Source organism: Capra hircus, chromosome 4 (assembly GCF_001704415.2).
Source record: "Capra hircus breed San Clemente chromosome 4, ASM170441v1, whole genome shotgun sequence".
Classification (NCBI taxonomy): domain Eukaryota; kingdom Metazoa; phylum Chordata; class Mammalia; order Artiodactyla; family Bovidae; genus Capra; species Capra hircus.
In genome coordinates, this window is record NC_030811.1 from 9,334,190 (window position 1) to 9,349,835 (window position 15,646).

The 15,646-nt window shown below is 40.9% G+C and overlaps 1 protein-coding gene across 1 annotated transcript in view; it reads right to left on the bottom strand.

Moving 5' to 3' along the window:
* CNTNAP2 (contactin associated protein-like 2) overlaps positions 1–15,646 on the bottom strand; it is a 2,354,843-nt gene that overhangs the window by 391,276 nt on the left and 1,947,921 nt on the right. The gene's annotated exons all lie outside the window — the stretch shown is intronic.

Sequence of the window (15,646 nt, forward strand, 5' to 3'; positions counted from 1 at the left end):
TAATGGCAAAAGAGTTGCTTATGATGGTCATGTTTAAGAATAATATAACTTTTACCTTTCAGAGTTAGAGATGAGGAACTTGGAAATCCAAGAAAGAAATAACAGCTTAATAAAATCTTGATAACTAAATTATATTGATGAAAATGAACATTTTTTACTCCTATTTATCATCAGCATGACATACTTCACTAGGCAACTACAAATTCATTTATGACGTTTGGTTTTTATTCCAAAAATGTCTTCAGTTCTTTAAGGAAGATATAACCACTTCTCATTCTGGTATTATGACAGACTAGGGGTTCTGAAAAATCTCCAAAATAATTCCTATAAATTCTGCATAAAATATAACGTGTTCTTTCAATGCATAGCTGAATACTGGAGATGGTAAACTAAATCCTGATATCATACAAGGGAGAGATGGACAAGCCTGAGGACGGTGAGCTGGCACGTTCCTGGGCACGTTTCTTATCTTGGAAAACAAGAAGACTGAGGGCACACAGTTTTCCAGGGACAAGGAAATGCCTAGAGCTCTCCCAGGGTGGAGTGTTGGCGTCTAGAGGTGAAGTTCCTGCAGGATGCATCTCCAGTGCACGCTGGGGCTAGGAAAGCATATAGCCACCAGCCACAGAAAATGTTGCACTCGGTATGTCTGCAAATTTGGACAACTCAGCGGTGGCCACAGGGCTGGAAAAGGTCCGTTTTCATTCCAATCCCAAAGAAGGGCAATGCCAAAGAATGTTCAAACTACTGTACAGATGCGGTCATTTCACATGCTACTAAGGGTATGCTCAAATACCCTTCAAGCTAGGTGTCAGCAGTATGTGAACCAAGAACCTCCAGATGCACAAGCTGGGTTTTGAAGAGGCGGAGGGACCAGAGATCAAATTGCCAACACTGGTTGGAACTTAGAGAGAGCAAGGGAGATCCAGAAAAACATCTACTCCTGCTTCATTGACAACACTAAAGCCTTTGACTGTGTGGATCACAAAAAACTGTGGAAAATTCTTAAAGAGATGGGAATACCAGACATGTTACTTGTCTCCTAAGAAACCTGTATGCAGGTCAAGAAGCCACAGAATTGGACATGCAGCAATGGACTGGTTCAAAATTGGGAAAGGAGTACATCAAGGCTGTGTATTCTCACTCTGCTTATTTAACTTATATGCAGAGTATATCATTTGAAATGCCAGACTGATAAGCTTACTTGGAATCAAGATTGCTGGGAGAAATATCAACAGTCTCAGATATGCACATGACACCATCCTAATGGCAGAAAGCAAAGAGGAACAAAGAGCCTCCTGATAAGGGTGAAAGAGGAGAGTGAAACAGCTGGCTTAAAACTGAACATTAAAAAAACTAAGACCATGGTGGCTTCCCAGGTGGCACTAGTGGTAAAGAATTTGCCTGCCAATGCAGGAAACATAAGAGGTGCAGGTTCAATCCCTGGGTCGGGAACATCTCCTGGAAGAGAGCATGGCAAACCACTCCAGTATTCTTGCTTGATATAGGAGGAGGAGTCAGGAGGAGAAGGGGACGACAGAGGATGAGATGGTTGGATGGCATCACTGACTCAACGGACACGAGTTTGAGCAAGCTCTGGGAGATGGTGGAGGAGGAAGCCTGGCATGCTGCAGTCCGTGGGGTCACAGAGTCAGACATGATTGAGTGACTGGAAAACAACAATTCTTGCCTGGAGGACCCCATGGACAGAGGAGTCTGGAAGGCTACAGTCCATAGGGTTGCACAGAGTTGGACATGACCGAATTGACTTAGTACACACACATACACACGTAAGATCCTAGCCCCCAGTCCCATCATGGCAAATAGAAGGGAAAAGAGCTGAAGCTGTGACAGGTTTTATTTTCTTGGGTTCAAAAATCACTGCAGATAGTGACTGCAAGCCATGAAATTAAAAGACGCTTGCTCCTTGTAAGCAAAGCTATAACAAACCTAGACAGTATATTAAAAAGCAGAGAGATCACTTTGCCGACAGTGGTCTGGATCAAACTCCGGGAGACAGTGGAGGACAGAGGATCCTGGTGTCCTGCAGGCCATGGGGTTGCAAAGAGTCAGACACGATTTAGTGACTGAACAACAACAGGAAATGGTGATGAGTCATCTTTCTGGACCAGGAAACTGCGTTAGCAAAAAAAACCCTCTCCTGAAAGTTCACAACCATAGGCCTGCCCTCACATAGGTTCACAATGTGGAGTTATTTGAGTGTCTAGGAAGGGCCAAGCCTAGAAATGAACATAAACATGACCCAGGTTGTGTATCAAGGCACCTGCCAGAAGCAAACTCAAATCTTCTCGGGACAGATCAACCCAAGATAATATTCATCCTGAGACTGCAAAGTACAAAGAACAAACCAAAGGATAACAAAAATATTACAAAATGCTTGAGGCAATAACACTTAATGAAAAGTGTCAGGAAAAAACTCCTAAACCCTCAAAATGGAGTAATTATAAACAAGATACTATCTATCTATCTACCTATCTATCTATCTATAATAGTTTTAAGAAAGATGAGACAAAATTGTAAATTTAAGAAAATGGCATCTAGAAAGTTGGGCCAATTTGAGTTGAGCCAAAAGGAAGTTTTATAAATAAAAAGTATAATCAGTGACAGCTCCAAACTGGAAACTTGATATATAATGGTGATATATTTATACAATGAAATGCTTTACAGTAATAAAAACAATTAGGTACAACTACACATAACAGCTTGCATGAGTCTCACAGATGTAATGTTCACTGAAAGAGACTTGATACAGAGTTTGTGTTATTCAATTAAATGTATTATACGTTTCCAAAAGACAGATCAAAGCCATTGATTTATATATTTTAAGTAGGTGAATTACATTATATGTGAATGATATCGCAATAAACTGTCAAAATTTGCATTTCTATATACTGGCAGTAGTTAGAAAATGGAATTTGTTAAAGGACTTTTTTTTTTTTAAAAGGAAGTTACTGGGAAGTAACCCCTGGCAGTTCAGGGGTTAGGACTCTACCCTCTAATTGCTGAGGACCCAGGTTCAGTCCCTGGTTGGGGAATTCAGATCCAGCAAACCAAACAGCACCGTCAAAAAAAGACAAAAAGAAAAAAAAAGAGATACTATTTGCAATAGCAAGATGTGGTAAATTTTAGCTAAAAACTTCAAAAGCTTTTTTAAAAAATCAGCAATGTGTGTATCTGAGATCAAGCCCCTTTAAAAGCTGCATCCACTGAGAATGAGATTCCTGCACCATTGACAATATGACCAAGTAACTAGACAGAGAATCCCCAAAAGGGATCCGTGTACACAACCCCACGTGTGCTGACAACGGGGAGGCTGTGCCTCTGGGGACGGAAGGCAGACAGGAAGTCTCTGTGCCTTCCACCCAGGTTTTGCTGGGAACCCAAAACGTCTCTGAAAACCAACGTATAACACGAAAACAAAACGAACGTAAGGACAGCGACAGCAGCCCTCGGTGTATGACAGTGGTGGCTTTTCAGGTCAGCGGAGAAAGGCCTTCTTCCCCACGTGTGATGCTTGGCTACTTGCACGTCAAAAATAAGAAACTCGATCCTTGTGCCATGTGAAAAAATGAATTCCATATATATTAGTGACCAAAATACTAGAAAAAGGTAAAACTTTTCAAAGAAAAAATAGTCTCTCTATGCATGAAACACAAAAGATGGTACTTTTATGACACAAAACATAAACTGAAAAAGGAAGATTGATTAATTTTATTGTATTCTACTGTATCCAAATTAAAATCTGTGCATAATCCAAATGAAAAGCAAGACCAAGGCTAGAAGATAATAACTGTAATGTATATGAGTGATAAAGTATTAGTATATGGTCTCTCTCTATATCAACATATCAGTGTAATTGTCAAATCTATAAACATGCAATTAATATTTGAATAAAAGTGAAAATATACTCAATCTGACCATTAATCAGGAAAACCCAATTTAAATTAGTGTTTTGTCATCAGTTTATATGATTAAATTGGTATAATTAAATTAGTCAATACAAATTGTTATGGAGCAAGTTGCCTGTTCCATAATAGCTTTTACAAACTTACTTGGGAGTGTAAATTGATAGAATAATCTGGAAATATCTAACAAAACTCTTTGAAACCCTGTAAACATGCTTAGGTTTAGTTACCATAGAGAAACTTGTATATAACTATATAGAAACAGTAAGTGAATTCTCAGAGGAGTGATACCTGTAATAATAAAAACCTAGAAGCAATCTAAATTTTCATAAAAAGATATAAAATAACCTGTATATAGTCATGTGAATGGAAAATCATAAGGCAGAAAATCATAAGGCAGATATATACATCTGCATATTTCAATATAAATAACTTTCAGAAAAAACATATTGAATGAGAAGTTAGTTTCTGAAATGATATGTATTATATAACGACATTTATTTAAAGTTTATGCAAAGCACACACAAAGAGGCAGTCTTTGCTTTGCATTGTCCTGATGCACACATTTCAGTTACTAGGGTTTAGTTGAATACACTAGTAAGTGTGAGCAACTGCAAACTATATAAACTTCATTGTGCAAATGCATAATGCTTAAGCCTCATTGCTAGTTCTGTGCACAAACATGACACAAGTAACAGCTGTGCATCAATTGTAACCAACGATGCCACTTCTCTCAAGTTTGTTCGGGACTTGGTCACTGCACACCTGTCGCTCTTCTCACACACAGACAGCAAAGCATGTAGTTGTGTGGCCTCCTTGTCTCCCAGTAATAAAGCCTGTCCACAAATGGACAGTTGACAGAGGGTTTGGCCAAGGTGAAAGTGCATCATGGAAAAGAAGAGTGATAGGGCTGGAAGTGAGTGTGAATTGGACATGCATGGAGTGTGGAAGACGTAGATGACCCTGCAACTGTGAGGCTCGAGCTATGTAGCCAGAGGTACTCGCTGAAGCAAACTTGTCTACATAAACAACGAAAGTGTGACCAAAGAGATGACGAACGATGTTCTAGGGGAAGTGACTCCAGCACAAAACTTCACATTAAAGGAACTCGCAGAGAGACTTCACGACACTGAGAGAACAAAGGGTAAATTGATGGAAGCAAATCTGAACATCGAAAGGAGAGCGACGGAAAGAGATTCCTTGCTCCATGTTGCAAGTGATACAATGAGAAGAGAGAGGGATTGTTTGGACTCTACTCCTGAAAGGTTTTCTTACAAAGAAACAAAACACTTTAACCTGCAATGTTTCTAATGTTTCAAATTACAGTGTATGAAAGAAATATTAGTTTCATTAATTTTTCTTTTCCTATACATTCATTATTGACTGCAACAGAATTTTTAAATCTTTTGACAAAACCCTTAAAGGTCATGAAACTATTGTAATCTTTGTCATTGATTGTTAATATTGCATTGAATAGTTTCAGCCTGTACATTTGTTTTCACATCTCAGAACTGTAGAAAGCAAAGACTGCCTACATATACTTATATACGATAAAGAAATAAAAGTATAAGGATAAATAAGAGAATGATAAATGACAAGCCCAGTATATTATATTCCCTTTGGAATATATAAAAGAGAAAATATGATTAAACAGGTACACAGTGGGCTTCAACTGCACTTGTAGCATTTTTAATGTTTTGTCTGGTGGTGGCTATCTGAAAATTATTGTATTACTTTATATTTTTTATAAGTCTAAAATATTTTTATTAGAATAGAAGATGTAAGGAATCCTGAAAAATATAACTAGCCCCTAGACTTGGGCTGTCAGTCACAGAAATGCACTGCAAAATGTTGAAGGAAAATATGAGTTTCTGGAAAGCTTGCTGTTTCTTTGATTATAAGTTTCTAATAGTGAGGGAATAAAAGTGCTCACTGAGCCTCTTGTATCCAGTTTACAGGCAATATTATAATTTCAAGAACTAACCCTAAGGCTGAACTCAGAAGCACTCTCAAAACAGACTTTATGGTTCTTAAGAAATTTGCCGTGGAAAAATGCCCTGGGTGGACAGTGGAAAGAAAGTTGTCAGATCACAAGAAAATGACAAAGAAATCAGACATGAGATCTGAAACATGCCTTTATGCTTTAAAATTTCTCAGGTGGTTCACGTACTATATGTGGCAAGTTCCCATTATCTTGCATTTTCAGTTCAGTTTAGTCGCTCAGTCATGTCTGACTCTTTGCAACCCCATGAACTGCAGCACGCCAGGCCTCCCTGTCCATCACCAACTCCCAGAGTCCACCCAAACCCATGTCCACTGTGTTGGTGATGCCATCCAACCATCTCATCTTCTGTTGTCCCCTTCTCCTCCTGCCCTCAATCTTTCCCAGCATCAGGGTCTTTTCCAATGAGTCAGCTTTCCGCATCAGGTGGCCAAAGTATTGGCATTTCAGCTTCAACATCAGTCCCTCCAATGAACATCCAGGACTGATCTCCTTTAGGAAGGACTGGCTGGATCTCCTTGCAGTCCAAGGGACTCTCAAGCTATATTGCATTTTAACATAGCTCAAGAATCTGCCTGCAATGCGGGAGACTAGGGTTCAATCCCAGGTCAGGAAGGTGCCCTGGAGAAGAAAATGGCTACCCAGTACTCTTACCTGGAGAATTTCATGGCAGGGGAGTCTGGCATGATGCTGTCTATGGGGTTGCAGAGTCAGACGTGACTGAGCAACTAACGCTTTTCTTATGAACCTTGTAAAACAAATTGTTGGACAAGATGCTGCTGTAACTAACTTTGTTGTTGTTCACTTGCTCAGTCACGTTCCACTCTGTGACCCCATGGACTGCAGCACACCAGGCTTCCCTGTGCTTCACCATCCCCCAGAGCTTGCTCAAACTCATGTCCATTGAGTCGGTGATGCCACCCAACCATCTCATCCTCTATTGTCCCCTTCTCCTCCTGCCCTCAATCTTTCCCAGCATGAGGGTCTTTTCCAATAAGTTGACTTCTTGCATCAGGTGGCCAAAGTATTGGAGTTTCAGCTTCAGCATCAGTCCTTCCAATGAATATTCAGGGTTGATTTTCTTTAGGATTGACTGGTTTGATCTCCTTGCAGTTCAAGGGACTCTCAAGAGTCTTCTCCAACACCACAGTTCAAAAGCATCAGTTCCTCAGTGCTCAGCCTTCTTTATGGTCCACCTCTCACATCCACACATGACTAATGGAAAAACCATAGCTTTGACTAGACAGACCTTAATAGGCAAAGTAATGTCTCTGCTTTTTAATATGCTGTTTAGGTTTGTCATAGCTTTTCTTTCAAGGAGCAAGCGTCTTTTAATTTCATGACTGAAGTCACTGTCCACATATGATTTTAGAGCTCAAGAAATATTGAACTGTGGTGTTGGAGAAGACTCTTGAGAGTCCCTTGGACTGCAAGGAGATCCAACCAGTCCATTCTGAAGGAGATCAGCCCTGGGATTTCTTTGGAGGGAATGATGCTGAAGCTGAAACTCCAGTACTTTGGCCGCCTCATGTGAAGAGTTGACTCATTGGAAAAGACCCTGATGCTGGGATGGATTGGGGGCAGGAGGAGAAGGGGACGACAGAGGATGAGATGGCTGGATGGCATCACTGACTTGATGGACGTGAGTTTAAGTGAACTCCGGGAGTTGGTGATGGACAGGGAGGCCTGGTGTGCTGCAATTCATGGGGTCACAAAGAGTTGGACACGACTAAGCGACTGAACTGAACTGAACTTAGCTTTAGTTTATTATCTTACAGTCTAGGTCATAAGTCCACAGTGGATCTTGTGAGACTAAAATCAATGTTTTGCATTCCTTTCTGGAGGCTCTGGGGAGGTATCCATTTCCTTGTCTTTTGTACTTTCTAGAGAACCTCTGCATTCCTTCGGCTCAGGATCCCTTTCCTCCTTCAAAGCTAGCAAGAGTAGATTGAGTCTTGGGACCTCCCTGGTGGTCCAGTGGTTAAAGGTCTGCCTGCCAAAGCAGAGGACACGGGTTCAGTCCCTGGCATGGGGAGATCCCACAAGCCGTGGCTCACCTAAGCCCACGCACCACAACTACTGAACCCTGTGCGCCTAGCCTGTGCTCTGCAACCAGAGAAGCCGCTGCAGAGAGAAGTCTGCACAAAGAAGAGCAGACCCAGCTCACTGCGACTGAAGAAGCCTGAGCGTGGCAGCAACAACCCAACAGAGTAAAAAGTAAATAAATCGTTTATAAAAGAGTCACTTGAGTCCTCCTATCACATCCTTCTGCCTCTCTCCTCCTGCCCGCCTCTTCCACTTCTATTTTGTCTGTGCCCTGCAGCATGTGGGATTTTGGTTCCCCAATCAGGGATCGAACCCTGCGCTCCCTGCAGTGAAAATGCAGAGTCTTAACCATTGGACTGCCAGGAAAGTCCCTCTCTCTTCCACTTTTAGGGACAGATATGATTAGACTGGACCTACCCAGATAATTCAGGGTAATCTCCCCATTTTAAAATCTGTAACGTGCACACCTGCGGAGTCCCTTCTGCCAAGGTAACATTCACAGGCTCTGAAGATGAGGGTGTATACATCTTTGGGTGGGATGCACCATTCCTACCATAGGTATTTTTCAGTTTAGCTGCTGCATGGAAATTCAGGATCACAGGCATTTACAGTTTCATGTTAATAATGAGTGTGGAATGCAAGTAAACTCAGAGCTGGAAATCACTCTCACAGATTTTTCTTGGAGATTTTTTTTGGGGAGGGTGCTACAAAGGAAGCTGGGCTTCCCAGGTAGCACTAGTGATAAAAAACACAACTGTCAATGCAGGAGGCATGAGAGACGTGGGTTCAGTCCCTGAGTTGCGAAGATCCCCTGGAGGAGGGCATGACAACCCACTCTAGTATTCTTGCTGGGAAATCCATGGACAGAGAGAGCCTCGTGGGCTACAGTCCATAGGGTTGCAAAGAGTCGGACATGACTGGAGCAACTTAGCATGGCACAAAGGAAGCTAGAATTTTACCCTAAGACAAAGTATTCCGAGAAGAACAATCACTATTACCACATACCTACCGCTAATATAATCAACCCCAGAGCACAGACTCAATCAGGTCTTAAGGTCAGTTCTTATAGTACCTGGTCTATAGCGGAGGATAAATGAGCTTTTTGTGTTACCAAAGCCAACCTCGGACCTATATTCCCTGAGATTTGGTGGAAGGTTTCATTTTCACATTTCAATATTATCTTCTGCCAGAAGTACACATAAATCTGTAGTTTCAGGGCTTTAGATTCCGTCTAACTTATAACGAGTTAGATTATTTCTCAGATATTGTCAATGTAAAAGACTGCTTACAGTGGAGAATAGCATACTTTCTCCATAAGCAGGACAATTTATTTACCTGAACTTTAGAAAATAGGATATTTCTACCCTGGTAGACTATTGAGGCAACTGAAGTGATCCCCCAAGCCCATGAAAGAGCCCTATGTTTTCTGTATTTGTTCTGCTTGGTTGAGAGCACTTAGATGTCTTCTGAAATATGTGTTTACTTAATAGAAGACAAGGCTCCATTTGCCATCAATAAACTCTCAAGGAAAAGAGATTAAACAATGAAACGTGTAAAGCAAGTGTACTGAATGATGCTGAAACCACCAACACTACAAGAGCTCCTGAATCCTTTGTGCTTAGTCTTTTCCAAATAAGTTTTCTGGAAACTGCTCTCAGAAATAAGCTTTCTTTCTGATTACACAAGGCAAATCAGATGTACATATGTTGCCTCTTTGAGACCCCGTGGACTGTACCCTGCCAGTCTCCTCTGTCCATGGAATTCTCCAAGCAAGAATACTGGAGTGGGTTGCCATTCCCTTCTCCAGGGCATCTTCTCGACCCAGGGATCGAACCTGGGACTTCTGCATTGCAGGCAGATTCTTTTACCATATGAGCTGATAGGGAAGTCCCAACAAATGAATTAGCCAGAGATATAACAGCCTAAGACATGTATGCTGGATTGTTCTGTATATTCTTATGAGTACATGGATCTGGTGTTCATTGAAGTTTAGCCTCTCTTGAATGTGCAAATCACTGTGAACATCTACTAGAAAATTGAGAGAAATTATTTGAATTGCCCACTTTCATGAAAGAACAGAATGCAATTCTTGTCTTTTCCCTCTGAGCACGTGTTCAAACAAACAAGACAAAAAATAAAAATCTGTGGTGTTAGCCACCTGGTATCAAATCTGTAAGCTTAATTCAAGCCTTTTTTTTTTTTTTTTGCCTGGGACATTTAAGTTTTTCTTAAGCTTATTGACATAAAGCACAAGTTTATTTCTCACAGAATTTTTTTTCATATTTTCTATTTGGCAACATCAGTATTCCCACTTCAGATGTTGGTAGCACTGTCCTTTCTGTGCCGGGGCCCAACTCTGGACTTTCACAAGTCTTTGCACTCAGAGAGGGTGATTTCAATACAGTAGATATGTAAAGATTTGTTTTTAATACACTCATAATTTTGTGTCTTATATTGTTTGTTTTCTCCCAAGATCACAGGATTTTTAAGAGCAATAAGAAGTGAGAGTTGATGCTTTTGAACTGTGGTGTTGGAGAACTCTTGAGAGTCCCTTGGATTGCAAAGAGATCAAACCAGTCAATCCTAAAGGAAGTCAACCTGAATATTCATTGGAAGGACTGATGCTGAAGCTGAAGCCCCAGTATTTTGGCCCCTGATGGGAAGAGCTGACTCACTGGAAAAGATCCTAATGCTGGGAAAGATTGAAGGCGGGCGGAGAAGAAGACAACAGAGGATCAGATGGTTGGATGGCATCACCAACTCAATGGACATGAGTTTGAGCAAGCTCTGAGAGTTGGTGATGCATAGGGTGGCCTGGCGTGTTGCAGTCCATAGGGTTGCAAAGAGTTGGACACGACTGAGCAATTGAACTGAATTAAAGATGCTAGATGAGTGCTATCTGGAAGGGTCACAAACTCTTGTAAGAATGTTTTGGAAGCAATGGTGTCCCAGGGGACCAGGGACCCCAGGAAAAACACCCCTCTGGAATTATGCCAAAGTGCAATGACTCAAGGTAAGCTATTTTGCAGGGCAATTAGGTCAAAACAAAGGTCTCTTCAGTAACTAAGCAATAAATATTTCTAAGTTGTGCTGGACTACTGAAGAATCATAATGTCGTGCTTACTGGTGAATGAGAACCTTTGCAGCTTACTGGCTCATTCAGATCAATTTATGATAAAGCCCTCTGTGGATCATATATGCCTAAAATAAGATTGAAGCTTTTGAGAGAAGCTATTTGTAAGATGCTCCTTTGCCTTTAGCCCCAATTTTCCAGTTTATGACATCTGCAGGCGCCTCTTCATGCTGTGGCGCTCTGGCAGCCCCCTTCAGCATGTCTCCAGCCTGGAGGGGACATGGGGAGGTTGGTGGATGAGCAGCGTGACTTTGGGAAGACTTGAAGGCTGCGTGTCTACACGTTTTGAGATGGCACAGTTACAGGAAGGAGGAAGGTTGTGGAGACTGCACAGCAGCCCCTCCTTTCCACCTTGGGGTCTCCAGGGATGCTTGAGGGAGTCTCAGGCTCGTTCACAACAGTTGTCCTTCTGTAAATAAATGCAAGGAGCTGCAAAGATGGTTAGTTACCAAGAAATCTGTAATTGGGAATATGGGGATACATCCAAGGAACAGCAGAACTCAGTCCACTTGGGAACATTTTCCTCAAGATAAGAGAGTAGAATTCAGCTCCTTAATTATTTTGGGACTCACATATAGCTGCTTCGTAAGCTCTCTGGATTAGCTAAAGAAGAGGAGATAGATGTTCAATTAAAATCATTTCTTGGGACAGGCTGACAGGTGCCACGTGTGATATTCTTTCTTCCTGACCAAAGTCTTGAGAAAAATGTTAGTTCTATATCAAAATCTAACCAGACTATAACTAATAACAAGGCTAAGAGGTTAGAACACAAAACATTTCTGTGATGAAAGATGAAGCATTTTAATTAAATTTTAAAGAAAAGGGGCCAAGAAAGAAGCCCCATTTGTTTACTATGTTTTAAAAGGATACTCCACTGGGTCATTTGATGTCTTATGAAATCTTGCCAGAAGAGGTTCTACATGCAAGAGCAATAAAAAACAAAACAGAAAAACAATTGATGTTGGAATCTAAGAGACTTGGATCTAAAGGGCAATGAATGAAGTTTCTTATATTTCATAAAAGGTCCTCATATTCACTGGAAACTTTGCCTGCCAGAAGGAACATGGGATATTGTTAGCTGTATTCACATAATGGAGATTTCCTTGCTTATATTTTTAAGACCTAAAAGGCTACTTTAGTTCTATCACAAACTAAGAAAATTTTCTGTGGTAAACTGAAAGTGAAAAGTGAAAGTGCAGTTGCTCAGTCGTGTCCGACTCTTTGCGACCCCATGGACTGTAGGCTACCAGGCTTCTCCGTCCATGGGATTCTCCAGGCCACAGTACTGGAGTGGGTTGCCACTGCCTTCTCCAGGGGATCTGCTCAACCCAGGGATCGAACCCAGGTCTCCCACATTGTAGACGGACGCTTTACCGTCTGAGCCACCAGGGAAGTTTTTCTGTGGTGATGACTCAATAAACAACTATACAATTTATATAAAGCAATCAACTGAGAAGTATCTTTTGACAATACAGGACATCACATACTAAAAATTATGTTCTAGGGCTGGCATAATGCAGAATAACTTGGAATACTGGACTAAATATTCATCATGATTAAAAACAGCAGTGCTTATATTAAACTGGGAGTGCACAAAGTACATGAAGAGACATCTGGTCCACTTATTAGGAGTAGGACAAATTTTCTTATAAGCTATATACCATCAAAGCTATATATATGACCTTTGCTTTATTTTTATTTTAGTCCTTCAGTAGTTTTAATTTTTGATGTTCTCTTTCATTGAATGAATTTTTACAAGTTATTATAAATCCTTCCTAGAATTGATTAATGAATCACCTATATTTATAATAGATATTTTTTGTTACCTTCATTCAAGAAATATGCATATCATAATCCTTACCAAACACAATATTTATGCAAGGCACTGTTCTATGTACTGGGATTTCAGAGATAAATATGAAGTAGTTTTCGCTGCCAAGAAGCTAATTGTCTAAGTATTTATCTTAATTAGTGAAACTCCTAAGAATGAAATCTCTTCTTAAGGAAACTAATCAACCAAGGGGAAAAGTCATTATTCATGCATTTGATAAATTATAAAGTTTTGTGAAGGACATTGGCTAGTCATGTAAAACAAACTGCATTACACAAGGTTTCTGCATATGCTCATCTACAGGCACTACAGCAGGGACGGTCCTAGAGAAAGATGGGATGAGTTCTTCTGAGTTCAGTGGAATGTCTTTTCCCCCAATCTCAACCTCTGATGCCCTGGCCAGTTCCCAGTGGTACTTCTCTCTCAGTCCTGGCTCCTCAATACCTCTCCTCATCAATGGAATCAGAGAGGAGAATAATCACTCTTGTACTCTTTGAGATGAAACTGAGGGTGAATAAGTTTCAGTCAATACTTTGGCAAACAATTTTTCTCTGATAGGAGCATGAAGAACTTTTTATATGTTAGAGAGAAGCTGGGCATTAGGGAGCAGATTGGAAGTATTACTGATTGGGAGAAGAACCCTTTATCCTACTTTTCCAGTCTAGCCCTTATCTAACCTCTTCCCTTCAGAATGATTGGGATGTGAAACTAATTTAAAAAGATACATGCACTCCTGTGTTCACAGCAGCACTGTGCACAGTGGCCAAGGCAGGGAGACAACTTAAGGGCCAGCCACAGATGAATGGATAGGGACACTGTGGTGCATATACATAATGGAACACTGCTCAGCCCTAAAAAAGAATGAAGTAATGTCATTTGCAGCAACACAGATGGGCCCAGAGATTATCACACTAAGTGAAAGGAGTCAGAAGGAGAAAGACAAATGCCACACGACATCAGTTATATGTGGAACCTAAAATATGGCACAAAGGAACTTCTCTACAAAACAGGGACAGTCTCACGGACATGGGGGACAGACTTGTGCTTGCCAAGGAGGGCTGGGAGATGCATGGGTTGGGAGTTTGGGATTCGCACATGCAGACTTTTATATATAGCATAGAGAAACAACAAGGTCCAATATCCTGTGATAAGCCATAAGATTATAAAAAAGAATATATACAGGTATAATTGAATCACTTTGCTGTGTGGCAGAAATTAACACAACAATTTAATCAACTATATTTTAATAAGTGACTTCCCTGATGGCTCAGTAGGTAAAGAATCTTCCTCTGATGCAGGATGCACAGGAGATGTGGGTTCGATCCCTGGGTCAGGAAGATCCCCTGGAGGAGGAAATAGTAACCCACTCGTGTATCTTGCCTGGGAAATCCTATGAACAGAGAAGCCTGGTGGGCTACAGTCCATGGGGTCACAAAGAATCAGACACGACTGAACACAGAGCACAACATTAGCCACTAATTACAGTGCAGAAAGACAGCGTCAATAGTAGAAAGAGAAATTGTGAACTCACTGTTCTTTTTTTTTTTTAGTAGCAAAATCATCTTTTTCAGGATAGACTTCATAGGTGGCATACAATAACTTATGTATGATAAAAAGTGTATAAAATGCCATTCATTTGGAAAACCATGACTATAAGGGTGCGAACTGATGAATAATTAAGCTCATTTCTGAACACAAGCTAACGGATGAAACTTATTTAGCAGCTACCTGTGGCAGATTCATGTTGATGTATGGCAAAATCAATACAATATTGTAAAGTAATTAACTTCCAATTAAAATAAATAAATTTATATTAAAAAAATCAAATTGAAAACAATACGTCAGATAATCCTCCAGAAAGATTTTGTAACTTTTCCATTTGCTCTGATAAAAACACTTTATTTTACAACTCTTTCTCACAACTGGTTCTAGGTGGCTTAGCAGATACATTAGTTATCAAAATAGAGCCAATGCTCATTCAGAAACACATTCATGCCTAGCTTTTCTACAACACAAATGCAGTTTTACTTTTAGGCAGAAACACCTTGAGGAGAAGAAATTCTGACTCTTTCACATCATAAGTGAAGTTGCTCAGTCGTGTCCGACTCTTTGCGACCCCATGGACTGTAGCCTACCAGGCTCCTCTGCCAATGGGATTTTCCAGGCAAGAATACTGGAGTGTGGTGCCATTTCCTTCTCTTTTACATCATACCCATTCTGTAGCTGGTGACTGAAGACTGTGATGCTGACATTAGCCACCAAGTCCTTCCCCACTTCAAAGCACCTTGATCGCAAGATGCTAAAAGAGGAATGCTAGAAATAGTGGACCTCACGTGTGATGGGCCCCCAGGTGGGTTGCCTGGGACTCCAGGTAGGGTAAGTCACCACCACAAACTCTGTTCAACACTGTGTAGAGCCAGGTTGTACGCAAAGAGCTGTGCCGAGTACTCGGCTGAAAGGCCAAGGTCCTGGGGCTCAAAGAGCTGCAAGGCTCTGCTGCAGACTGCGAACAAGTTCCATGTTTCTTGACCATTGAGGCAGGCTGAATAGTGTCACCCCCAAATTCATGTTCCTCCAGAATCTCAGAACAGGACTGTGCTTGGAAATGGGGTCTTTGCGGATGGAATTAAGGATAACTATGATAGCACGCTGAGTTAAGGTGGGCCCCAAATCTAAGGACAGTGTCCTTATACAAGACCAAAGAGAAC